Source organism: Dermacentor andersoni, chromosome 11 (genome assembly GCF_023375885.2).
Source record: "Dermacentor andersoni chromosome 11, qqDerAnde1_hic_scaffold, whole genome shotgun sequence".
NCBI classification, from domain to species: domain Eukaryota; kingdom Metazoa; phylum Arthropoda; class Arachnida; order Ixodida; family Ixodidae; genus Dermacentor; species Dermacentor andersoni.
In genome coordinates, this window is record NC_092824.1 from 73,721,337 (window position 1) to 73,748,298 (window position 26,962).

The following is a 26,962-nucleotide window of genomic DNA, read 5'->3' on the forward strand; positions in this document are numbered from 1 at the left end:
GCTTTGCCTCTCCAGGTCAGTGAGCATGCATTGCAATTGGTCTCCTGAGTTACTAAGCAAGGCAATATCATCAGCGAATCGCAAGTTGCTAAGGTATTCTCCATCAACTTTTATCCCCAATTCTTCCCATCCAGGCCTCTGAATACCTCCTGTAAACATGCTGTGAATAGCATTGGAGATATCGTATCTCCCTGTCTGACGCCTTTCTTTATAGGGATTTTGTTGCTTTCTTTGTGGAGGACTACGGTGGCTGTGGAGCCGCTATAGATATCTTCCAGTATTTTTACATATGGCTCATCTACACCCTGATTCCGTAATGCCTCCATGACTGCTGAGGTTTCGACTGAATCAAACGCTTTCTCGTAATCAATGAAAGCTATATATAAGGGTTGGTTATATTCTGCACATTTCTCTATCACTTGATTGATAGTGTGAATATGGTCTATTGTTGAGTAGCCTTTACGGAATCCTGCCTGGTCCTTTGGTTGACAGAAGTCTAAGGTGTTCCTGATTCTATTTGCGATTACCTTAGTAAATACTTTGTAGGCAACGGACAGTAAGCTGATCGGTCTATAATTTTTCAAGTCTTCGGCGTCCCCTTTCTTATGGATTAGGATTATAATAGCGTTCTTCCAAGATTCCGGTACGCTCGAGGTTATGAGGCATTGCGTATACAGGGTGGCCAGTTTCTCTAGAACAATCTGACCACCATCCTTCAACAAATCTGCTGTTACCTGATCCTCCCCAGCTGCCTTCCCCCTTTGCATAGCTCCTAAGGCTTTCTTTACTTCTTCTGGCGTTACCTGTGGTATTTCGAATTCCTCTAGGCTATTCTCTCTTCCACTATCGTCGTGGGTGCCACTGGTACTGTATAAATCTCTATAGAACTCCTCAGCCACTTGAACTATCTCATCCATATTAGTAACGATATTGCCGGCTTTGTCTCTTAACGCACACATCTGATTCTTGCCTATTCCTAGTTTCTTCTTCACTGTTTTTAGGCTTCCTCCGTTCCTGAGAGCCTGTTCAATTCTATCCATATCATAGTTCCTGATGTCCGCTGTCTTACGCTTGTTGATTAACTTAGAAAGTTCTGCCAGTTCTATTCTAGCTGTAGGATTAGAGGCTTTCATACATTGGCGTTTCTTGATCAGATCTATCGTCTCCTGAGATAGCTTACTGGTTTCCTGTCTAACGGCGTTACCACCGACTTCTATTGCGCACTCCTTAATGATGCCCATGAGATTGTCGTTCATTGCTTCAACACTAAGGTCCTCTTCCTGAGTTAAAGCCGAATACCTGTTCTGTAGTTTGATCCGGAATTCCTCTAGTTTCCCTCTTACCGCTAACTCATTGAGTGGCTTTTTGTGTACCAGTTTCTTTCGTTCCCTCCTCAAGTCTAGGCTAATTCGAGTTCTTACCATCCTGTGGTCACTGCAGCGTACCTTGCCGAGCACGTCTACATCTTGAATGATGCCAGGGTTCGCGCAGAGTATGAAGTCGATTTCATTTCTAGTCTCACCATTCGGGCTCCTCCACGTCCACTTTCGACTAACCCGCTTGCGGAAAAAGGTATTCATTATCCGCATATTATTCTGTTCTGCAAACTCTACTAATAATTCTCCTCTGCTATTCCTAGAGCCTATGCCATATTCCCCCACTGACTTGTCTCCAGCCTGCTTCTTGCCTACCCTGGCATTGAAGTCGCCCATCAGTATAGTGTATTTTGTTTTGACTTTACCCATCGCCGATTCTACGTCTTCATAAAAGCTTTCGACTTCCTGGTCATCATGACTAGATGTAGGAGCGTAGACCTGTACAACCTTCATTTTGTACCTCTTATTAAGTTTCACAACAAGACATGCCACCCTCTCGTTAATGCTATAGAATTCCTGTATGTTACCAGCTATTTCCTTATTAATCAGGAATCCGACTCCTAGTTCTCGTCTCTCCGGTAAGCCCCGGTAACACAGTACCTGCCCGCTTTTTAGCACTGTATATGCTTCTTTTGTCCTCCTAACCTGACTGAGCCCTATTATATCCCATTTACTACCCTCTAATTCCTCCAATAACACTGCTAGACTCGCCTCACTAGATAGCGTTCTAACGTTAAACGTTGCCAGGTTCAGATTCCAATGGCGGCCTGTCCGGAGCCAGGTATTCTTAGCACCCTCTGCAGCGTCACAGATCTGACCGCCGCCGTGGTCAGTTGCTTCGCGGCTGCTGGGGACTGAGGGCCGGGGTTCGATTGTTGTATTCATATAGGAGGTTGTGGCCAAGTACTGCACCAGGGTGGCCAATCCTGCTCTGGTGAGAGAGTGCGTTACCGGTTCTGGTCACCGGGATCAGGCCGCACTCCAGGCCTGTTTGTGCAATTTTCTCAACACACGGTTTTTTTTTTGTATTTTCCGGTGGAGAATTGCGCGGCACCGGTATTTGAATCACGGTCCTCTTGCACTGGAGACGGATACTCTACCGTCCCCGTAGGAGTTAAATTAAAAATTAATTTATGGGGTTTTACATGACATTTGCACACATAGCGATTGTTTTTAAAGAAAACGAAAATATTACGTATGTTATCTGAACACTTTCCAAAGTTACTTTTAGTAGCTTCAGAAGGTGCAACAAAACAGTTAGGACAAATCATATCATTGGCGTATTGATGAAACGATGATTCTGTGCGGTCACATGTTACACTCTCTTGCTTCTATATGGATTCATTCTGGCTTTCTGCGTTTAGATCGGGATATATGTTACCTTTACAGTGATTAGGCCTAGATTTTCCGAAGTTTATTATTTTTATTAATTTATTACAAAATATAGTCGTTTTAAAAGCGTTTTAGGACTGGATTGCTCTCCATATATATTTTGTTGTCTGCTTCTTAACCAAACCTTCGTGGAGTGTTAACTCTAATAAACGACAATGAAAACTTAGACATCCCCGGCAAGACCGACGATCTGAACAAGCAAAACCTCCTCTTTCCTCAGCAATCATTTGAGACATGAGAGACTGAAGAGTGACTGCTCAAAGACACAAAAAAGACATGACTAGAACACGTAGTCCTTCGACAAATTAACTGGGATCACTAGTACGAAACATGTTAAGTTCGAATTTGACATGACTGAAAGTTACTAACTTGTAATTTTTCGGAGAAACAATTCCAAGATGGGGTGCATCCTGTCTACTTTCGTCTTAATTTTGCTTGGGCCCGAATTTGGAACAATATTTTATTTTACCTATTCTGTCTACATTGCAAATTTGTATATTGCTGTTTATTTCAGTGCCTGCCAATTTGCGTGCAGCCTTTTCGACAGGTCTATAGTATACACAAGGGCATATCCAAAACATAGTATGAACACCGAACGGCATTTAAGGGAATGTCGCACGCTACAGTGAATATATATACAGGGTATGAGTTCGCTTCCGAAACTGAAACATAGAATGCTCTATAATATTATATTTTAGTTGTTTCTGCCGGGGCGACGAACATAAGGCGAACCTATGAACTGTGTGCGCCTTGCCTTCTGCGATAGTCTTCATAAATACGCCAAGATGGCTCGAATACACAGAAATATTTGGTGGACCTTAGGAGTAGGCTCGGTGCGACGCGGCGCTGGATCTCCGTAGTGGGGCCACGTCGGTTTCACCAGAATGGCCACGAAGGACAATGACGCTACTCGTCAGCTCAGGCTTCAACACCAGCTTTTCTTTCGCACCCTGGTGTCCCAGTGATTTCATCCGCACAGATGGCGTCGATGTTAAAGATTGGTTCACCTAGCATGTGCGTGAGCAAGCATAATAGGTGGTAGACAACGTTTATGCTTTTCAACGCAATGTTCTACCTCCACGGCATGACTCGCATGTAGTATGATACGCACAAATCGAAGCTGGAAGGTTTGAAAAGGAAATCTGCGCTACGCATTCGAAAAACTTAGCAGGCGTAAGCTCGCAAAGAAATGACAGCTTCCGGTGCTGGCCCAGACGAACACAGAGTCTTATGTCTAATATATTTACGAAGTGCTGGCTTTTTGCACAAAAAGCTGACTGCGACAGTGAATATAGTCGGCCATTTCGACAAGGGCATTGCCGATGAAGCATTTACTTGCCTTTTCGTAACAATTGTGCAACGATTCAGTCTTTTCTGTAGGAGCGCATGTCGACAATTAGCTAAACGCCGACGAATCGCTCATGACTTCAATCACGTCAAATCACGTCAAAACAAATCTGACAGTTCCTCCTGTGACAATGCTCCAAAGTTTCGTCGGCCGTCATGTGCGCAGAACATGACACCTGTATTCCGTCTTTAATTAGAGCCCATGGCTCCACTCATCCGTGATTCTTGGCAGCTCGACAACAACCAGACTACAGCATCGCTTATTCAGTCCGCCGTACGACAGGAGATATTCAATTTAGATACACCCACCTCTGAAAACACTAGTTCATTGTCGAATTTCATCGCTTTCGTGGCACTTGGTCAGTGCTCGCCCCCCTGTTACATTAACCCGGCTGAACGGAGAGCGCCAGGCGACCTGCCCACTTACTTCACGAGGTTCCGCACCGGCCACACCTCTCGACGCTGCCGAAGTCCCTGGTATTTGTCTCCTGAACCAAACATTTCTCCTGACTACACCTCGGAGCATCAGCGACGACTGCTGTTAGCCCGCTCCAAACCATCTTGGAAATTGTTCCAAGTGGATCGGCCTTGCGAACTCCACCATTAGAATTAGTAACTTGCTGTATGGGCCCTAAGGTAATTCGTTAAAAAGGTAATTAATGAATTTCTATGTATTATTCTATTATGAATTTTAATTTTTTGTGAAAGTAATGTCGGCGTCTTCAAGTAGACCAGCTCATCAACTAAGATTGTGCTATCTGCCACAGACAACCTCTTAAGATTTTTTAAAGTGTTCACTGAAACACCGTGTTTATAGTTTGCCCTTCCCGTGCTTGCGGTTCGGACGGGAACCTCCTGTCTCTCCTACATTTGCGGCTGTGGGCGGCTTACTGTAAAAGGCTTCAATTTGCGCTGTTCGCTGTTTTCGGCTAATGAAAGGCGGTATACGGCATACATAGAGTCAGCGGAGAGCCTGCACAGTCATGCTCATGGCAGAGTAGTTCCTTCAGCGTAATCAGTAAGCTAGGGCTCGTCCTGCAAAAAAATGTTGCGCCACAAGGACACCTTGTCTTTAGTCTCTTCATTATTCCCTCAATTTTTATCTACAATTTCCGGTAGTAGTCACGTTAAACCCGCTGTTCAATTGTGAAGACAGAACATGTAGTCAAGAAAGCAGCAAATTACTACGCATGTAGACGCCGATGAACTACGTTAACGATGAACAACGTTGCAAACGCCGATGAACGCGACATGTCGTCCTTGTCCGAATATAAGATTTCGCTTGCAGCCTGTCACTCCTTACGCTATGTGGCACTCCAGTGTCGCAGTGCATTACTTAGAAGAAATGCGAAAAGAAAAAGGAGAGTCGCTGTATATAATGTTGCCGCAAACTGCACACGAGAATTACGCGTACGCAATGTAACAATGCATTTACACAATGTATACAGAAGTGCCAAGCAGTCGAGCCGATTCGCAGCTCATGCAGCGCTTCTTGGCAACTTCGTCTTTCTCGTTGCAAGGCTGTCGCGTTCATGCGCAAGCGCTGCATACCAATATTCAGAGGTTTCGTTCTTTCCACAAACGCTGCGAAAATGTTACCAATGTTGAATTTTCCTGAGTGCATATCGGCAGTGGGCAGACTAAAAAAAACATTAGTAGTACTTAGCACACTTCGGTGGTAGTTAAATGAGCCTACAACAATGCCCTGAAAAACCAAAGCGAACATTTTTCTAGCAATGAGTACGTTTACTATTATCATGCTGACCATTATATTTTTACTATACATGCCTGTGGATGGCGAACTAGATGGAACATGAATGTATGGGCTCAGTGCTGTCATATTTCTGGTAGGTCACTAGCACTGTTTTTTATGCTGAATGTTTCAGGCTGGTTACGGGGATTCGAAAACAGAGAAACTGTCAGGATTCATTAATGTATACTAGGCAACTACGTGTTAGTCTATATTAAACTATTGCGCTGTGCTTACGCTTGACAATCATTGCAACAGCTTGATATTCTGGAAGTTGAGCTAAGACACTTATCTTGAATGTTTACTGTAAATAAAGTCGCTCGACAGTCCTTGCCAAGCACGACCTTAAGAACAAAACAAGCAAGTTTCGATTGTAGTTTAGATGAGCAGCAGCCAGCTTTCCTGATATACAGGCATTTCGCGGTATTAAAGATGGCGTTATGCTTTGGTTGGCGATATCAAGGCCTCAGGTGATGGTCATCATTGGCCACACCGCAAAGGGTGGCTGGTTACAACAAAAAGACTTTGCTTTCCGCCAGAGGCATGCGACAGCTACCAAGACGTGAACCAGCGCTCTTGTCATTAATGGATTGCAGCTGATAGCTTTTGCTTGCCGGATTCATTCATACCCAGGAATTAGAAAAATTTCGTTCAGTTTCCTTTTTTTCGCCTCCCCCCACCCCGTGGCGTAACGAGCTTGGATATCTTTCAGGATATCACCTTGGCTACTTACAATGGGTAGGGGATGTGTCTGCCGGTCTAATAATATAGTTACCACTCTCGAGACTTGCGTCACTTCCGTGTAAAAATTTATACCGGAGATGTACTCCTCCGAACCCTCTCTGCGACATTATTTGTTTAAAGTTAGCCTAGTTTTCGACGGTTGGACAGTCGCGAAGGTGTATGCAAACATTGTTTGGTTTTTCCGTGTTTTTTTTTTTACATTCTTCATTCGACCGCGAGATACGACGTTTATTTTCCAGTCTGTCATTTTCACGGGTGCATTATGTGGCGGCTTCAATTATAAAGCCCGTTATATACGCTACAGCATCGTCCATATTAAACGAATCAATACCTTCCCAGCATAAAAAGAGAAGATTTGTTTTATTATTCTTAACATAATTTGGAAGTGGTCGCGGCCAAAGGGACGCTTGAGAAGGGACAACTTACGGTACGATATTAGTCTACTCGACACTATGCTTAATACCTTCAGTCACGAATTACGATCGTCTGTCAATAAATCTGTGTAATTTACATAATTTTATGCCAAAGTGCTGAAGACTCCCTATAGAAAGCAAGTCAAGGTGGAAGAATGAATGTGCGCATTTCGTAGTGACCCACGATAATTACATAGTAATTACATATTCATTTATTGTACGCTCAGTACACCATCACCCCGCCTTATGCAGGGCGCGGGCGGTGACCCTTCGACTTTTACAAGCACGCGCGTATCCTAACCTTGCGGTTCTTCATGCAATATACTCTGAAAGGTATCTGCCCTGCCTGTGGACTAACGGCAACATTGGACCATGTGTTGTGGGAGTGCGAAGCCATCGGCTCCTCCTTCAGCGAGAATCGAACTGAACGACCAAACCCTGGCCGTCCAGAGTGCCCGCGATCGGGCCGTCAAGCTCGGCTTGGCGGTCCCTACGTGGGACTAGCCGGGTGGCGCGGGGTGTCCCCTTATTCTTCTTTGGACCTATTAAAGTTATTTCACTCACTCACTCACCTGCTCGAAATGCATGCCCAGGTGAATGATTGGGTGCAAGCATTACAACAAGGAAAGAAATAATCTTTCGCGATTGCTACCGAAACACCCATCTTCAAACGTCCCGGCCAACAAGGTGGTCCCGTCAAACAAGGCGTGGTGCGTCTCCCGACGCACCACGCCGGGAGACGCAACAAACGAGCAAGCGACCTTCAGAAGAAGTTTGGTAACAGGAACGAGGCGGTGAACGTAGACGCTGCGCGATATGGAAGAGCGGGAAGCGCACACGCGATCGCGGTTGTAGACCGCAGGGGCAAATGTTTCGCGAGCGCCACGGTGACCAAGGGACACACGGAGGCAGCCGAAGAAGCCGCGATAGCCCTAGCACTCGTCCCGATGCCGAACGCTGCGAGCGTGATCAGCAACCCACAGGCGGCAATCCGCGGCTTCGCGCGCGGTGGTGTCTCGCGGGAAGCGGCCCGCATACTCCAAATTTCTGACGACGGCGACTCGTCATCGCCCTCGCAACCCCAAAATTCTATGGTCTTCCCCCTCTGGACACCGGCACACACCGATGTTCCGCTCGCGGGCAATGAGGCGGCCCACGGCACGGCTCGAGGTCTCACACGCCGAGCCGCCGCTGACTATGTGGCCGCCGCCTCCGCCCTCGAGAGCGGGGCATCGGATCTGCCGGATCGAGACACTACAAGTAAAATGCAGCAACAGGAAACACACTGGGTGTGGGACGTTCGCCTAACCACGTTCAGAGACGTCACCCAACTCTACAGACTCGAAAGACGCACATTCCCGCCACCGCACGATAGATTGGAAAGGAACGAGGCCGCAACTTTACGCTTGCTCCAGACACACACCTAACCGCTATCTTACACCACTGCTATCCACGTTTATATCCAACAGACGCGTGTAAAACTTGCGGACAGAGAGCAACGCTGCGACACACGCTCTGGGAATGTGCCGGCAACAACCGTAATCAAACCAGCTCCGTTCCCGACGCGTCCATAATCGCGGCCGTTGCCACAGTACGGGAAGGCTCGAGCTCGCTTTTTCCCGACGCCGCCCAGAATGCGGGAGCCGCCGGGGACCTTCTCCGTAGGCGTCGCCGCCGCTGGGAGGTGGCTCTCAAAGGTTCAGAGCTGGCAGACCAGCTCTGGGCAGTCCGGCAAGCCGAAGATGCCGCCCGAGTCCAAGGACTTCGAGCCGCCACCTGAGGCCGCCACAGCAAAAACTGCCGGACTATTCTTTAATAAAGTTTCTTCTTCTTCTTCTTCAAACAAGGTACTGGTGGTAGTGCTTCGGTCGTCTGAAGCGATACAGTTCCCTCGGAAGTAGAATTGGTGTACCTTAAGAAAGCAGAATGTTCAATTCACGCAAAGCTTAATGTTCACTGTCTATTCGTTGCAACCACTGCACAGAATGGCGGAAATAAGTCGCATCCAGAAACGTGTCCGCTGTGGCTGAAGGGATTGAATCTATGGAGGAGTATGTGTTATGCGCTACACTGTAGTACGTTGGCTCTTTTTTATGAAGTATGAATGCTCCTGAGGAAAAGGGAAAGTTTTGCATTAGGCGACCTCTCGCATCGCAACGAGAGTCTCTCCACCAAATGTAACATGCATTTAGATCTCTTACCACTATGTATGATGCCGGAAGTTCATCTATATAGTAAAACATAGCATTGGTCGATGAATAGAAATATTTGTTGCTAAACACACCCAAAATATAGCTAAGTCTAGCAGTGGTGCATGGCTCCGGATGAAATTTCACAAACTGTGTTTCTTTAACAAACTTTGATTCTTTAACCTATAAATATAGGTACATGAACATTTCGTGCATTCCGCCTCTACACAAATGCAGTCGCCACTATGGGTAACTGAACCCGCGACCTCGTGCGCAACAGCGCAACAGCATAGCTAGTGAGCCCTTGTATTGCGTATGAAGAACATCGCTTTCGCTTCTCATATGCGTTAGATAACTCGTTTATTACATTCGCGATGAAGGATAGCATGTTGTTGTACTCACCCAACTTGCGTAGGTACTTCAGTCAAAGCTGCACATGACAATATACCAGCGGGAAGGTGGCAGTAGAAACATACTGTCCGCAGCTGCGGACAGCCGCACCGTAAGCAGAATCCAGGAACCACACACGCGTGTGGCAACATTGCATTACACGAGACCTACACATCGACAGACGTGACAAGCACATGCGCAGGAACAAGAATCCAATTAATTTACTGTGTACACCTACCGCATACATGGCTCCATTCATGGCAGACAAAAGAAACTTGCAGACCCTGTCAGCGTTCACGAAACAGTACGCTTGAGTAATATGGCGTCCAAAAATTCTGATTTCGTTGAGGAGTTTACCCGACGGGTTTATTTTCGCTAAAAGGGGATGGTTGTCTAAGACTTCGCCCAACAGGCTTGGCTGCAGGACAGCCCAAAAAAAATTATAGCTCTGCGAGACCGGAAAAGGAGCCTTATCAGAAGATTGGCGTGTGTAGCAGAAGCACGCAGGCTGTACTACGGCTGCACAGTGACAATTGGCAACAGTTGCCCACCGCGGCTGCTGCTACGTCACGGCGGCCACCCCTCCGGGCGCGAAATAGACGTGCCCAAACGTGTCGAGGAATCGGAGTCCGTGGCTTTCGGGTGCTGCAGCATCGCACTTCAAGTGAACCGATAGCGCCGTCTACGATGTTCTGTCGTCGCGGACAAACCATACCGCAGAAGTTTTAAGAGCGCGGCATTGGCGAAAAGTTATTGTTGCTAGAAAGCGCACGCCCAAGCTGTCGATTGCGTCAGAACACCACCTGCACCTCAAGGCCGAAGAATAGGCCTATCTTAATATCACAAATTTTATGTAAAACTTTAATGGCGGCTTCTCTTCGATTCATACACATTTCGTAACTGCGCTCATGCGCTATCGTATTGCTGTGCGCTCAACCGTGCGTCGAGCCTATCCCTTATCACGGACGACGGTGCTTCCTTTTCGTATGCCACCGTCAAAGATGCTGACGCACTGTGAAGCGGATGCCTGGAGGCACGGTCGCTCACTTCGCCATGGTCCGCGAGCACGGTTCTTTCGCTCGAAGCGCGGTTGTGATTGCCGGAATAAGGTAGCGCTTGAGCACTACTTCGCGCGATTTTATTTCACATTTCGCGGGATTTTTTTAAACGCAGTAAAAAATTGCCACGCAGCACGTACGTTGCCAGAAAAAATTGGAACGGTTGTTTTCGAATGCCTTCCATAACGTAATGAAACGCACATGGCCCTAAAGTGAATATTTCAAATATTGCATAATTGATCTTAGTTAATTAACTGATTAAGCACAATATAATGAGGTACCCTAAACAGCGCCGCATGACGACAAACCACATGTCGTTCGTTTCATTCAGTTACGGTTAACCACTTTCTTTCAACTCCTTTGTTCAAGTTACGTGAAACGCCCTGTATAAGCGACAAAAGGGAGTGATATCTCTAAGGAGACAAAATGACGGAAGTCAGGTCGCTTAAGAATTGTCTTGCTGAATGAAAGATGTTAGTGTTGCTCAAAGGCCCACGTTCTTGTGCGAATGCATGGGGTAGGTTGCTTCTGGTCACAATAACTTTTTTTTATACTGACAAGAGTCACGCACGTTTAGGCAGCCCATGCGTAATTTTTGATCACTATAATATTCACCAGAGAGAACCGACTTGAAAGCCTCCGCATCTATGTGGATACGCCAGACAAATATGAAGTGTAACGCCAAGATCATCGTCGAGTAACTCTGTGTGTGTGGCGCAGGACGAAAGTAATGCCGAATGAATTTTAGATGCCCTAGTTTTCTTTTGCGGATTTATTCATATGGCTGCTAATATAGGTAGGTAAATCTCTAGCGTCTGTTCTCGCGTTTATCTTCACTTGGCGCACATTGCTTTCCTATCACAAGGTACCAGCCATCTGTAAAACTACAGATTTACCATTAAGGGTACATGCCAAACTGTGGGGGCGCCTAAGCAATTCTGAAGACGTGTAAATGTGAGAGCCATGTTTAGCACTGAGTATGACACTGTAGTATGTTGCTGAGTTTAGTGCTGGTGCGTCATACTTCTGAGTATAATGTTGCTGCTTATGAGTTCGCAACAACGCAATACCGAAAACCGACCTAATTGATTTCCCTGAGTTGAGTTCTATTTACGCAGTTTTCATTAGTTTTTCACCCACATTGCGTTGAGTGTTCTTTATCGATGACACCAACTCCACCTCATAGCCTGAAGGATGTCGTAGTCTTTGTCCGACAGGTACCTTAAGCGCGTTGCATATTATTATTATTATTCGTCGTCGTCGTTGTCGTCGTCATCCACGGGCTGTGTTCATTCGGAAACATTCATTCCGAAACAGGGCAGTCTCAAGCTATTCTGCAAACTTTTCATTTTTGGTCGGCGTGTTATTGCACCTTGAGGGCGTCTAATGCCTAACTCTGACGTAGTTTTTACCGTTTCCCGCTGTAAAATTATAGTACGTCGCCTCGCGTCCAAATACGTTGCCTTTTTGAAGTTATCGAGTGGTTAATTTAATAACCGTTGTATGAAGCCTAAGAAACACGAACACAGTTTTCAATGTTTACACTCTTGCGTTTTGCACTGCTGTACAGGGGGAGTATGATATTCCTGAAGCGGCGGAACCCTGTTCTATATCACAAATCCACATGCCAAGCAAAAGATATCTTGACATAATCTTGTGCTGGAGTTCATAGCATCTGCAACATCACTTTTCAAACAAGTCACAAAGACGGGCGTAATATGAGCCCGTTATAACACTTGATGAAACAACCACTGTACAGGATCCATATGGAAGTACATTGGGTGTTACCGGTACCAAAAAGCCTCTAACTGATTTGCCAAGAGTTTCCTTAGTGCCCTAATTTCTCAACTTTGGCATCAGAGCAAAATATTACACTGCGTCGAACGCGTTCTTTAAATTTAATAACAAGTAAGCATGTGTCGCTTGTTATCTAAACGGATTCATGTGTCGTCGCAGGTCACAACTGCATATTTCACAATTCTTGATCTATGAATTCGTACAGTTAAGCAAGTAATCCACAGTAGCTCCACAAGGCCAAAACATCTGCGGCAGTACAATGAATTAGCGTTGCTCTCTGATTCTGTCTCTGATTGTGATGCCTCGTGTATAACCTTCGCTATCACTTGTCTTCGGTCTGACTTGGTATTGGTATCATCGAGCAGATGCTTGAGTAGGTTTCATTTAGCTCCAACTCTCACCCTGCCATCCATGGAATTGCAGAACTCATCGCACTATTCTCTGCTCAAGGTTTGGCAGTGATCTTCTATAGTTTCGTTGAGCTCCGCGATCTTTTTTTTCGGAGCCTTCGGTTGCGATTCTGTACTTTCCATCTGTTCAACAGTGACGTTTTAACTTCTAGAAGATGAGCGAGGCGGCTATCAATCCTGCCCACCTCCAGTTCAGTCTGAACTTTCTTTGTTGCCGCATTGATATCCTCTTTTAACTGCTCAGCCCACTGCTCTGGGCTAAATGCTGAGTCATGCGTTTGTGCTCGCTCTTCCCTAATCTTGCGAAAGTAATCCCAATCTGTAGTAGTGAACTCTTTGAGGTCCCCGCTCCTCACGTTGACAGAGGTGGCCAGGATATTGTGATCCCTGCCAAGGTCCACTTGGAGGTTGGACCAAGAGGCCAACTCTACATTCCGTATCAAAAAGAGGTCAGGTGTGGTATCCCTAGAGCAGGAGTTGCCGATCCTGGTCGGAAAAGCCGGATCTGTTATAAGCGAGAGGTTATTTTTGACTGTAGTTGACCATAGGTCAACGCCCTTGCGGTTAGCTTGTTGGTACTCCCATGCTTGATGCGGAGCATTGAAGTCTCCGGCCACCAGGAGTGGGAATGTCTTGGCCTTGCTAGTAGCCCTGTCGATAATTGCCGCGAATCTTTGCCTGAGGTCGTTGGGTGTGCTGTATATGTTAAGTATAAATATAATTGTCTTGAACTGTCCGCTGGGGATCGAGCGACCGAGCGAGTGTTCAACCTTATTAGATTCCAGATTGAGATCTTGGGCTATGAACTCACATTTGTCGGTGGCTAATGTGCTGATGCCCCTCTTCCCATCACCATATTGGGTATGCAATTTATAGCCCGGTAGGGTGACCGTATCCGTGAGCGTTTCTTGTAATACGATCACATGTGGCTTTTCCGGGTGGAGGCAAATGAACGGTTGGAGGACATTCCTTTTACGATGGAATCCCCTGCAGTTCCACTGCCAGACATTAATCACCCTGTGATTTGAAGCCATGCTGAGACCTAGTAGTTAGCTTGTATTATAACATGCTGCGGAGTGCAGCCGCTGTCGACCTTTCAGTGTCGGTATTATTCAGTTTGTCCAACGACGTAATTGGAGCCGTTGCCGAAACATGGCGCTCCAGATTATCTCTCCGACCCCTACTGCTCTGACCGCCTCCGCGAGTTTGTCAATTACAATTTGAACTTTTTCGAGGGATTCATCAATTTTATCTATAGTTTTTTTTTTTTCATTTTACAAACACTCGCGCTCTTGTCTGAGGCATGAACTGTCAACTCCCTCTTTTTGGGTAGACCATTGGTGGTCGGTTCCGCTACTGGGATCTCCCTGGGCGTTCCTAGCGCAGGGGCCTGAATGGGTTGAACTGTCTCTGGCTTGCTGGCCTTTTTGAGTTCTGCAATTTCTGCTGTGAGCTGCTCCATTGCGTATTTTAACGAAGCGTTTTCCCTTTTCAATTGTGCTATTATATTGTGCTCTGGTGACTGACACCCGTTACCTTTTTCGTTGAGTCCTTGGCCCAGTCGGCCCGTCTGGTACAACGGTCAGCAGGCTCCTAGATCAGAACTCCTGGTCCCCTGGAACAAGAGTGGCCCCTGGAGCAGGAGCGGGTCCTGGGGGCTTTGCGGCCCCTGGAAGGTGAGAGTTCCATCGAGCGACCCTTATAAGAAACACGGTCCTAGTAGCCGCCATTCGCGCCGCCGGGGTCTAGTGAACGGCTCCTGGATTTGTGCGAGCTGCTGAGGGCCGGCTTGAGAGGAGTTGGCCACCCAGTTAGTTGGTTGGTTCGGTTGTTCGCGGTTGCGCCGTTCTCTTCTCCGTTGTCTAATTACAAACGGAATTTGAAACCTTTGCTTGCAGGTTCTGTCAGCCGTGGGATGAGGGCCTCCGCAGAGGGAGCACTGCGGTGCACATTCGTGCTTATCGTTCGGGTTGCTCGCACCAAAGCCGCAGCAGATTGCATTTTCAGGGGTTGGGCAAACGTCAGCGCTGTGACCAAGCCTTCCATACGCATAGCAAACGTCCCTTTGTCTGCGATAGAGTGAGAATTTGACCAAACTTCGACCGTACTTTACGTAATCCGGGACTTTGAGTCCATCAAACAGGATGACTACCGTGCTTGCGTTCTTAATTCTTCTCACCTCGAGGGCGCTTGGCTTCTTGCGTTGAATGATGAGGCGTTTTAGGTCCTCTCGATCGATGGTTGGATCAATGCCGCGAATAACTCCCTTGCATGAGTTTTCAGGGGCTGCGATACATGCACGAACATCTAACTTGCTCGTTCAATAAGTATCACTTTCACAACGTCGCAGGCCATGGCAATGCGCTTTGATGGTGTGCTTGCCACCGATATGTTTTGCACCATGTTCGGACATATATCCCTTGCCGTATCCGCCTGCGTAAGTTTAGCGGCGGTAGCGAGTACCTGGGCAACTCTGAGGTGGCCTATCTTCTTGATGTCCAGTCCTCCACGGGGACGAATTATGACTCGAACATGCTCTTTCGGTAGTCGATGCAATATCGAAGCAGTGGTTAGCCGTGTCTTAACACTCGCCGGAGCCTCGCTTTTATTCCCGCCACGTGGCGTGTCGGTGACTCGGCGGCCCTGTCCGAGCGGGTCCTGGCTGATGGGTTTGCACTTGTATAATGCCGTGGTACACCCAGCGCTTTCACTGACTTCGTCGGGAGAGATATCCTCCCACTCAACGGTAATTTGCGTGGACGTAACCATCGTGGCTTGAGCGTGCGGAGCCGCGCTGAGCTCGCCCGCCAAGCCTCTGCCGGTGAGAGGTCGCACAGAAAATCCTCGAACGATGAGGAAAATGTCCAACCACCGTTGAAAACATGGTATCGGCGTAATCCGTGCAACTTTAGGCGTCGATTGGCGTCAACATTGTCTAGATTGAAGCAACTTTTCTACCTTAATCATGTAGAGAAGCAGATATGACATAGGTATGGTATCCTATGAAAAACGCTATTCAGTTCCTTCAGGTCGCACTATATTCTTCGCCCGATACGGGCCGCCTAAAATACTTGATTCTTTTAGGGAAAAGAGTATAACTTTCGTTTATTATTTGTTTGTTCTTAGGGAATTAGCAAATGACCATGTGGGAAGTGATGAAACCGCGCGGTTTGCGGAATCAGCTAAGGGTTGTGCATCATTGGAAGAGAAGAATAGGCTGATGTCGTCTGCATATATAATGTAATTTGCATAGGTATTGATGTATGGGATATCATTTCTATATAGATTGAACTGGAGTTGCCCCAAAATGCTGCCCTGAGGGACGCCATTCGAAATTATCAGAATCTGTAAAGAGCAATTATTTCTGATCGCGTATCGAGAGCGCGAACCCAGATATGATTTAATCAGATTGATGGCGTCCCGACGTATGCCACAGTGCTCTAATTTTGCAAAAAAATATTGTAATTTAAGCAGTAGAAGGCGTTGCTGAAATCACCAAAAATACCAACAATTAGAAACTGTTTCTCAAATTTCATTAATATGTACTATTTTTGATGAAGTTGTGCACAAACAGTGCACAAGTGGTGCACTTCCTTCAAAAATAGTTTCTTTATTACTTTGACCACTATTCAAGGACTCACGAATCAAAGTCAAACATGGATGAGGACGTTAAACATGTTCAATTTGCGCAAATGCCTTTATCCAATATACCATTTGGTGTTCGAAACGACAAAGCTTTACAGGAAACTGAAAAGTTCCAAGAAGTTGTTGGGGCCGTGGCCGATCACCAACTGTTAAAAAAATGGGCATTTCTATCTCCTAAAATCTATACAATTTCGAGAGCTGCCGAGGTAAAATTTCATCTAAGGTGTTGTCCGCTGAAATTACATGGTGTGTATACAATGTACGTGTATGTAAGACAATATATGCATTCTAGTACAGTACATAAAAGAGGTCAAATTCCCGCATGGGCGATATATTGTTTCATAACTGTCTGTGACCTTTGTAGTATTGAGATTTGTGGACCAAATATTTAGTTTTTCTCGTGAAGTTTGGTATTTGCTATACCTTTTGTTGCTGTGGTTTTATTTTATGGAAGTGTACAAATAATAATGTCAAGAAAAGTGAAAGTTCGAGAAATATTAACATGCGCAAATGGGAGCCGAGGCAAGCCTTCCATATTACGCATGCGTTGTCACCTCATTCAACCGCATTCGCTATTCTCATGTTCTCTTTCAAGGGTACTTATGTACTTATGATAGGTATGTTGTGCTACTTATATATCTGATATTACTCGCCTAGTTATCAGTGACCAGTAACATTTTGAGGAGGCAACGTCTTATTTGCTTACGTCGATATTACAGCACATAGCCTTTGTCGAGAATCACAGCGCTTATAGTGTTGCTTCGTCCGCCGCTAGCTTAAATTTGGTGATACAGCGTACCTTAGTCCAAAAGATGTGAAAACTTTGCAAGTATACTCTAGATCCGTCTTTAACACAAAGCGCCAGCGAACAAGAGACGTAAGAAAGCAAAAGCCGGCAGTGGCGATTGCTTATCTACATCCGCTCTTTGTTAGTGCTTTGTTCTGAACAAGCACCTTACTTTGCTACGTCCTGTGCTTTAGTGGCGTGATCATCGAAGAGTTTTGTTCACTGGATAAGTACTGTATTTTGTGAAATTGAATTTGCTGTGGGTTGGTGCGAATGTAGTGGTGAGCACGTATTGACGTCATAGGAACTGGTAACTAAAATGTTAAATGTTTGTGCATATGCTAGCGCTAAGTACACATTTTTACCGGAGAACTTAGCAAAATAGAAACTATAAATATTTCGGCGCTCTTTCAACAAACACTTTGTCCTGCAGAGTTAAGGTTGAATACACGACAGCAAGGGCAATCCGGGTACTGAACCTCATTCGGCGTAACTTCAGACGAGCACCTTTAAGATTACAAGAAAATCTGTAATTGAGGAATGTACGCCCAATCTTGGAGTTCACCTGCCGCCAGTGCGATCCTTCTGCGATCAAGTATATTGATATGTTGGAGCGGGTTCAGAAGCGCGTAGCTCGATTTGGGACGTGCATGTATGATTTCCGAAGAAGCTCATGAGATGTAGTCAAATCGCTGGGCTCTCTGAAAGAGGTCAATTCCTTAAGCTGTCATTGTTTTACTATATAGTAAACAACAAAACTGGTGTTGATAAGCACAAGTATATCAAAAAGCTTATCTAACTGCCCTCACGCGTAGATCATTCTCTAAGGATGCGTGAGCGTAACTACCCCATTAATCTATTCAAGTAGGGATTTTTCCACGTAATGTGCATGACTAGAATTCTAGTGCATTGGTGCCTAGGTGCGAAGAAGACGCAAAAAACTCATTAAGCCATAAGCTTTGCACATCGATAGTATTTATTTGCATTACTTTTCAAAAAGTTGTTTCATGCTGAAGTCGCCGGGTTGTTCTTCACCATAAAGAGCAGGTTTGATTTTTAAGTGGATGCATAGGGGTGCCGGTTGAACAGTTGAAGGCCTTAGCAAATTCTTCAAAATTTTTCATGGCCTCGTTGACCCTAAGATATAATTAACAGAGACGTTTTAGGATTTTGTCAGTAAAGACAAGGGATCGTCATTTTTACACAGTATATCACTGCCTCTGCAAAACAACTTATTGGAACGTTAATCACACTGCTGTACATGTCGTACGTGCCATACTGAATTTCTTGGAGTAGAGATTTTCTGATATAATGATGTGGAACTGTGACTTTCAGTTTACTTCTATGTCGCTTAAGTGACACCGTCAGGAGAGACTAGCTATGCTGCAACTTTTCTTTAGTTCGCTGACTTAGTTATAGCAACGCGAATCGGCACATTTATAGGAGATAAATTGTAAGTGTTCAGCCTTCATTTCAAGGTAAAATTGCTGTACTAAAACTGAATAAATTACAGCTTTTCCGATGCCTGGGTAAGCATTTATTCGTGTGTACGTTACTTGGAAGCTTTCATGAACATTCAAAGCAATTTCTGAAAGCGGCCCAATTTAGTTATATTTGCATCACCAGCCCGCGCAGGCTATGAAGAAGCGCTTTCTTCATTTTCGACTCACGAGTGAACAAATGAGGTTTTCTTGTAGCGAACGGAAGACCTATTACTCATACTAGCCTGTCAACAGACATTTTGTTCTGTGAGTGATTCTTTGCATTATCTTAGCATATATCTACCAATTTTTATGTGACCACACAGTCACATTGGGCGTGTTTTAAATTGTTTATCTCACGTGGTTTCTAAAGCTATCAGAAAGTTTCGGGACAACTGGGAAAATAATCATCGTGTCATCTGCGCCAATCTGTTCCGAGGAGTTCAGCCTATTACATCGCAGTACATTTTGGTAGAATTCAAACATTTTGCACCTATAGCATGCGCCAGAAATTCACCGTCGCAATATGCCAAAAATATGACGCAGTTGAACTAGTGCAGCTGTTCAGAGCGTAAAAATCAAATCCTCATTTATTTTTTGTGCTAATGAGAGGAGGCAATCCAATACTGTTGACGTCAAGAATTAACGATATTAAGTCACTGTAGGCGCCGAATACGTGTCTTCCGGGTGTTTTGGGCCGCAGCTCAACAACTATGACGTCTTTTAATGTCACTTACTGCCAACTAAATGGAAGATATTATTGAAAAACGGTATCATGAGGAGTATCAGTATATCGCATAATTTTAGGCGGATAGCTGCAGGTGAAGTAAACTTCAATTTGAAGGGCCCAGTCAGCCACCGTCGTGAGTCTTGTTATATTTTGTGTAAAAATTTACAGCGGTTACTTTTGTTCAAAAAGAAACTGCACAGCTTAAGCAGCACCGATATCCTCGCTACAACCAGCTGTGCTTCAACGACACGCCTCGGCAACAGCGGGGGCGACATCTGCGTAAGTGAAAACAACTGCAGGAAAAACTAAAACTTCGGTAGAAAATTCCTTTCAACAGACTGATCAATATATGTAGTCAAAATACTCAAACGCGCAGTAAAACCTACCTATTCGTGCAAGTTCTTCGGTTGCTACAAATTCACAGGTCTTTACAGTTGATAGCTAAGTTATGCCGTCAACTCAAACTGGGTTCTCACCACGGAGATGACCACTGACGCAACTGTCAGCGAACACGTGATACACATGTAACCACTGCCTAGCCAGAATTCACGCGACAGTGAAGAAAAAAAGAGGACAATGAAGGCGCTGCTCTCGCTCTCTGCAGTGTGACAGCTCAAACACATAGCAACACAGAAAGTGTTATCTTGCCGCCATTTATCCAATTTAAACTACATGCTTGGTGCGAATATTCTTATTTCAATGAACGAAATGAACGGCATTTTGATGTTGTGGCTTACAGAATAAAGCCCTTCGTCACCATTATTTATAACCAACAAGAGCAGCGGCGATTTCACTTTCGCCCGTGCTGTAAATTGTTCCGTCGTTACACAGTGAACTCAGCAACAACGGGAAACATATGATTTGCTCTACCCATTTTGTAAGATGAAATTACAATTTGCTGGCTCTTGCGAATGAAGCTTATGTATATGAAGATTTAGATTTGGGCCAACTTGGATATTCACATGGAATTGTACGGAAGGTGCATATACATACTTTCGATGAACGACCTCCCAACAGGTTTTGACGAAACGCGTTGCATATAATGGTGAAACCTGAAACTTATCGCCTACACAAAAGAATACTTTGATTTAGGACATAATGATGTTTTAAAAGAATCACTAAATATAGTAAGCTTCAAAAGCATTAAGAAAAACGGTTACAAACCTATAACAAGGCATCAGAAAGGATATTGTAGTTCTTTGAACATATGTTAGCGCAACTCGTGCGGGAAATTTTGATTTAATAGCTTACGTGAAAATGTTACATGGCTAAAAAGAAGTGGTTCGGTAAACCTAGGGGCATATTTCAGTGTTCTGTATGATGTATAATGGCCGTCCGCTAGAACTGTCTTAATAGATGCCGTTTCAACACATTGAATTGCTGAGCTGGAGAATGGTAAGCTTGATGTTTTATTAGAAATATTTTTCGATATAATCCATTGTCTTGAAAAGCAGGCTGAACAAATTTAGAAATTTGTTACTAAAGCACGTAAAAATATATTCTTTAGTGTAGGTAAACATACGTGATCGTATATGATACACTGACTGCCGAGGCGAACAACTAATTTCATGGTATAGTGTATTAGGTACGAGCCCTCGAGATATTGGTTCCCCTTAAGTAGGCTTCTTTTGCAGACGGTGGACATTTCTAAACTCACTAACTGTAGGGCTGCTTGTTATGGTGGATATCCTCATTTTTATTTAATGAAACGGTCATATTCACAATTCTTTAGTAAAAAAAAGTGAATCGCAGTGTCTATCCACAATAAATAGGTAAATTGCTTAACGAAAACCGTGTTTGCGAATCAGCTCTATAGACTAGAGAAAAGTGTTATTTGGTTATTATTTTTAATTTCGAATATGGTTTAGTTTGTCTGCAGCATTTCTGGAACTAAATTTTGTGAGGAATCGTGATGTTTACCGGGACTAAGGTCTCAGAGAAACTAGACTAGAACAATGTTCTCAATAGTTTCACATAGAGAAAAATCTCTTTTATATCAATTGCAGCATATTTAAATTCATTTCAATCAATTCCTAATCTACTTTACGCTCACTTCTGCCTAAAGTATTCTCGAAAAGGTAAAAGCTGATAATTATTAATGTATATAGAAGCGTGTGAAAAACACGACACAGCAGGCGGACCTTCTTTAAACAGCTAATAGTTTTTGGTCGTACCAGAATAGCAAACACAAAAAAATACCAGTTTGATTTCTTAGGCACTGCCAATATGTTTTACGCCATGCACACTTCCCCTCTAAAAAATGACCATCACGTTCCTCCTTAGTCATTTTAAGGGTAAGCAATATGAAAGGCTCTTTTTTTAGCAATTTAGATAAATACATTAAGAAGACGTCGCGGGAGGCCTTCTTCAGATACTAAATATGAAACTAATTTATAGAGAGATATGCACACAGAATCTATGAGCTTATTGCGCATTTGAAGCAACGGTCGACTTTAAATGGGAAAATGATTCGGGAATAATGCCTGTGAACAAAGAACATGACGTGCGGTGCCCGAGAATACTTGCATAAATAGCGATTGTCTTTAATGAAAACGAAAATATTAGATATGTTATCTGAATACTTTGCAAAGTTACTTTTAGTTGCTGCAGAAGGTGCAACAAAACAGTTAGGACAAATCATATCATTGGCGTACTGACGAAATGATGATTCCCTGCGGTCACATGTTACACACTCTTGCTTCTATATGAATTCATTCTGACTTTCTGCGTTTAGATTGGAATATATGTTAATTTAACGGTGATTAGACCTACATTTACCTAAGTTTATTACTTCTACTTTATTTATTACAAAGTATATTCGTTTAAAAAATACTGTTTAGGACTGGATTCCTTTCCATATTTATTTTGTTGTCTGCTTCTTAACCAAACCTCCGTGGAGTGTTAACGCGAATAAACGAGAAGAAACCTTAGGCATCCCCGGCAATACCGATGATGCGCACACGCAAAACCTCCTCTTTTCTCAGCACTCATTTGAGACATGAGAGACTCTGAAGAGCAGCTGCTCAAAGACACAAATTGGGAAGACATGAGTAGACCAGGTAGCTCTTCGCCAAATTACCTCGGATCACCAATAGGAAGAACGTTAGGTTCGAATTCGACATGGCTGAAAGTTACTAACTTCAACGTTTGCGCAGAAACAATTTCAAGATGGGGTGCATCTTATCTGCTTTCATTTTATTGTCACTTGGGCCCGAAATGTGGAACAACATTTTATTTTATCTATTCGGTTTACATTCCACTATTTTTTATTACTGTTTATTTCAGTGCCTGCCAATTTCAGTACAACCTTTTCGACAGGTCTCTAGTACGCACAAGAGCCTAAACAAAGCACAGTACGAACACAGAAGTTCATTTAAGGTAATGTCGCACGCTAAATTTAATATATATATAAAAGATTTGAGTTCGCCTGAGAAACTGAAAAGTAGAAAGCTCTATATTATTGTATTTTTGCTGTTTCTGCCTGGGCGCTGAACAGAAGGCGAAAACCGCTAGCTATGAACTGTGTGCGTCTTAGCTTCTGCGATAGTCTTCATAAATACGCCAGAATGGCTCAATTATATAGAAATATTTGGTCGAGCTATGGAGTAGGCTCGGCACGACGAGGCATTGAATCTCCGTAGAGGGCGCCACGTCGGTTTCACCAGGACGGCCACAAAAGACAATGACGCTACTCGTCAACTCAGGCTTTACCACCAGTTGTCCTTTCGCACCCCCGTGTCCCAGCTACTTCATCGACACAGGTGGCATCACGGTTAAAAATTGGTTTACTTAACATGTGCGTGAGCAACCATACCATATGGTAGACTACGTTTATGCTTTTTAACGTAATCTTCTACATCCACGGCACGGCTCGCATGTAGTATGATACGTACGAAGTCGACTCGATCAGCTGGGAGGTTTGAAAAGGAAATCTGCGTGACGCATTTGAAAAACATGACAGACGTAAGCTCGCAACGAAAAGAGAGCTTCCGATGCGGGCCCAGACGTACACAGAGTCTTACGTCTCATATATTCACGAGATGCTGCCTCTTTGCACGAAAAGCTGACAGAGGCTGTGAATAAAGTCGGCCATTTCGACAAGGGCATTGCCGATGAAGCATTTATTTGCCTATCTTTAAGAATTGTGCAATGATTCAGTCCATTCCGTAGGAGCACATGTCGGCAATTAGAACACGCTAAAAGCCGACGCATCGCTCACGACTTCGTTCACATGCAAAAAATGACATGATAGTTCCTCCTGTGACGATGTTCCAAAGCTTTATCGGCCGTCCAGTGCCCCAAACATGACACATGTATTCTGTCCTTAATTAGAGCCCATGGTTCCAGCCATCCGTGATTCGCGGCAGCTCGACAACAACCCAACTACAGTATCGCTTATTCAGTCCACTGTACGACAGGAAATATTCAATGCAGATATTCGCCCCTCAGAAAACACAAGTTCATTCTCGAATTTCATCGCTTTCGCGACACTGGGTGAGCGCTCGCCACCTTGTTACATAAATCCGGCTTAACAGACAGCGCCATACGACCGGCCCACTTTCTTCGCATGCTTTCACGCCTGCCACATATCTCGATGCTGCTGAAGTCGCTGGTATTTGTCTCCTCAACCAAACATTTATCCTGACTACCGCTCAGGAGCATCAGCGGCGACTGTTGTAAGCTCGCTCCAAACCATCCTGCGCTGAACTTGCCACTTGCATGTGGCAAGTTCCACATTTCGCTGCCTCAGTTCTCCCGCCAAAGTTGTTGGTGGTCTCTTCCAGTCATGCACGCCTCATCATCAGTTCACGAAGGCTTGTCATCCGCAAGCAAACGGAATCACCGAGTGCCTCAAGCGCATGCGTACCAACATCCTCGCAATGTACATCAAAGAAAAATGCCGTGATTCGGTCAAAATCGTGGCAGTTTGGGCGAGCTGGTACGTCATGACTTTTTTAGGATTGTAGCGCCGCTCATAACCTTCCACCTTCCTTTTTTGCTCGTTCTGAGCTGCGCTACAAGCCCAAAAAAATCATGATTTGGACTCTGCATTCTCCATTGTCATCGAGATGGCACAACCCTGCGGGCTATTCCCCCTTGTGTCTGGCGTATTTCCCCTACTTGCTCCTCTATTTCGACTCTGCTTCCTAGTGATACACCCTCGACCTGGTCCTATACGCTCATGACAATCGCTTGCCCTCGCGTCAAGCTGGACAGTCCCGCTCACCGCACTCTCGATGCTCGCCATCTCTGTCGTTCGCAGGTCGCGACCTCTGGAAACCCATGGGTTTTGTAACACAGGTTTCGTATCTGCAGATACAAAGCCTGTGTTGACCCTCATTACTCGAAACCAAATCAGTGTTCCTGTTGATGGATTACCAGTTATAGCTCTAATAGACACAAGCGCCCAGACATCCGTCATGAGCTCTGACCTCCGCCGCAATCTGAGAAAGACGGTCACGCTTGTGCAATCACCTCCCATTCCTGTTGCCAACAGCACAACAACCGCTGTACTCCAGATGTTTATTGCCCGCGCTACCCCGTCTATCCTCTTCGCTGTAATCGACAATTGCCCTGATCGTTTTCTCGAAATTATCGTTATGATACTGCACCCTGCACTTTTTGACTGTTAATTAAATATTCTGCGCTTGTAACAGTCCCAACGAGCTCCTTCCGGTGCCCCCTACCAGCCCTGCCTTCAGTGCGGCAACTTCTTTCGGCTTTCAGCACATGCTCAGTGACTTCCTCCTGAAGTGAGCTTACATCATCATGGGGCCCTTCCCTGCTCTTCCTTAGGGAAATTACGCCGCATATCCGGATTTCGTTGTTCTTTTAACTCACCCCGCCATGGTGCCCAACACCATGGTTACACTTCAAAACACTCACATGTGCCTTCTCGATCTCAACGTCGGGTCATGCACGCAAGTATTTACACTATATATTTCGCTGGTTACGCTGATCTTGCAGGACTACAGACGCGAAGCTACCGGTTAATCTTCATCGCCCCAGAACTGCTCAAGCCTTGTCTTTGACTTTATCTCGTGCAGATCCGCTATGGAAAATGATAGCCTAAGATCTCCAGCTTACTTGAGCTCATGCCTTCTGCTCCGCGCTAGCTTCTTACCAATGTATATTTTATTTTGGTGGTCGCGCGTTCGATGAGACCACCGCAATCTTCGTCACATAAACGCCGGCTTTGCTGCGAGTGTTCACGGGCTACATTACCATGTGTCCGTGCAGCGTGCAAAGTAAAACAAAATGAGATTAAGAAAATGCTTGCGAAATGCATTGTAAAGCATTCTTTCCATTGTTTAGGCCTCACAGTCGTAACGACCAAAAAGAAAGGACAACACCTGGAAGTTATGCGTCAATTATCGCCATCTCAATAAGGCTACAAAGAGGCACGTGTACCCAATTCCACGCACCGACGGTGCAATGTGCTTTAGCGCGGCGACAGGGACTTCTCTTCCATCAACCGCTGTTCTGGATTTTGGCTGACGAAAAGAAGCAAAGAAAACAACATTCGTTACTCCGGATGTCTCTACCAATTTATAGTTAACTCTGAAATTCCACTTCCATTTTCGCTAGCGTGACGAACTCTACACTCCAAGGTCTTAGATGGTTCATATGATTGTGTTACCTTTATGATGTCATTGTTTTCTAGCACGCCGTCGGAAACCGTCTTTATTGAATTTCCGCTGTTATTTTTTTTAAGCGGGCCTGTAGCTGAGCAATGCTGAATGTCGTTTCAGGCACTGCCGCATCAAAGGGAGCCGCCATTCCGTCGACGCTTCCCAAATACAGCTTAATTCATACAAAGTCCACGCTGTCACGTAATTCCCGCTTCCCCGTTCTTAAAACAATGTCCGAACCTTCCTTGAATTCTTGCCCATTTTGACGCTCCATTAGGAGCGTCGCGGCAATCACGTGGCCCCTTGCCAATTTTGCCAAGAAGAACGTTGCTGTTCATGTAGACCAGGAAAAACCGCCGCTATTTACCTCCTTCTAGCAAAGTTCATGAGCCGATATATTTTGACACATTTTGACCCTGCTGCCGGCACCGAAGTTTGCACAGATGCGAATGGCCACGGCATCGGTGCTATTCTTGCCCCACAGCAGTCCGGCATCATCTGTGGTATTGCTTACGCCAGCCGGCCCTTCTTGGAAGCGGAGTGGAATTTTCTACAGAGGAGAGTGAATGTCGTGTTCTCGTTTTACCCGCCGCGAAATTTCATCTCTATCTTTTTGGCCCACACTTCTTCATCGTTAGAGACCGTCATGTTTCTGTTGGCTGTCCTCGCTCAAGGACCCCACTGGACGACTCGTACGCATGGTGTTGGGATTAAGAATATACTCATTTTCTGTGCCATACAAATCAAGGCAATTACACAAGGACGCCGTCTGTCTGTCACGTCATACGACTTGCCCGCCTGATCGCATTGACGATGACACC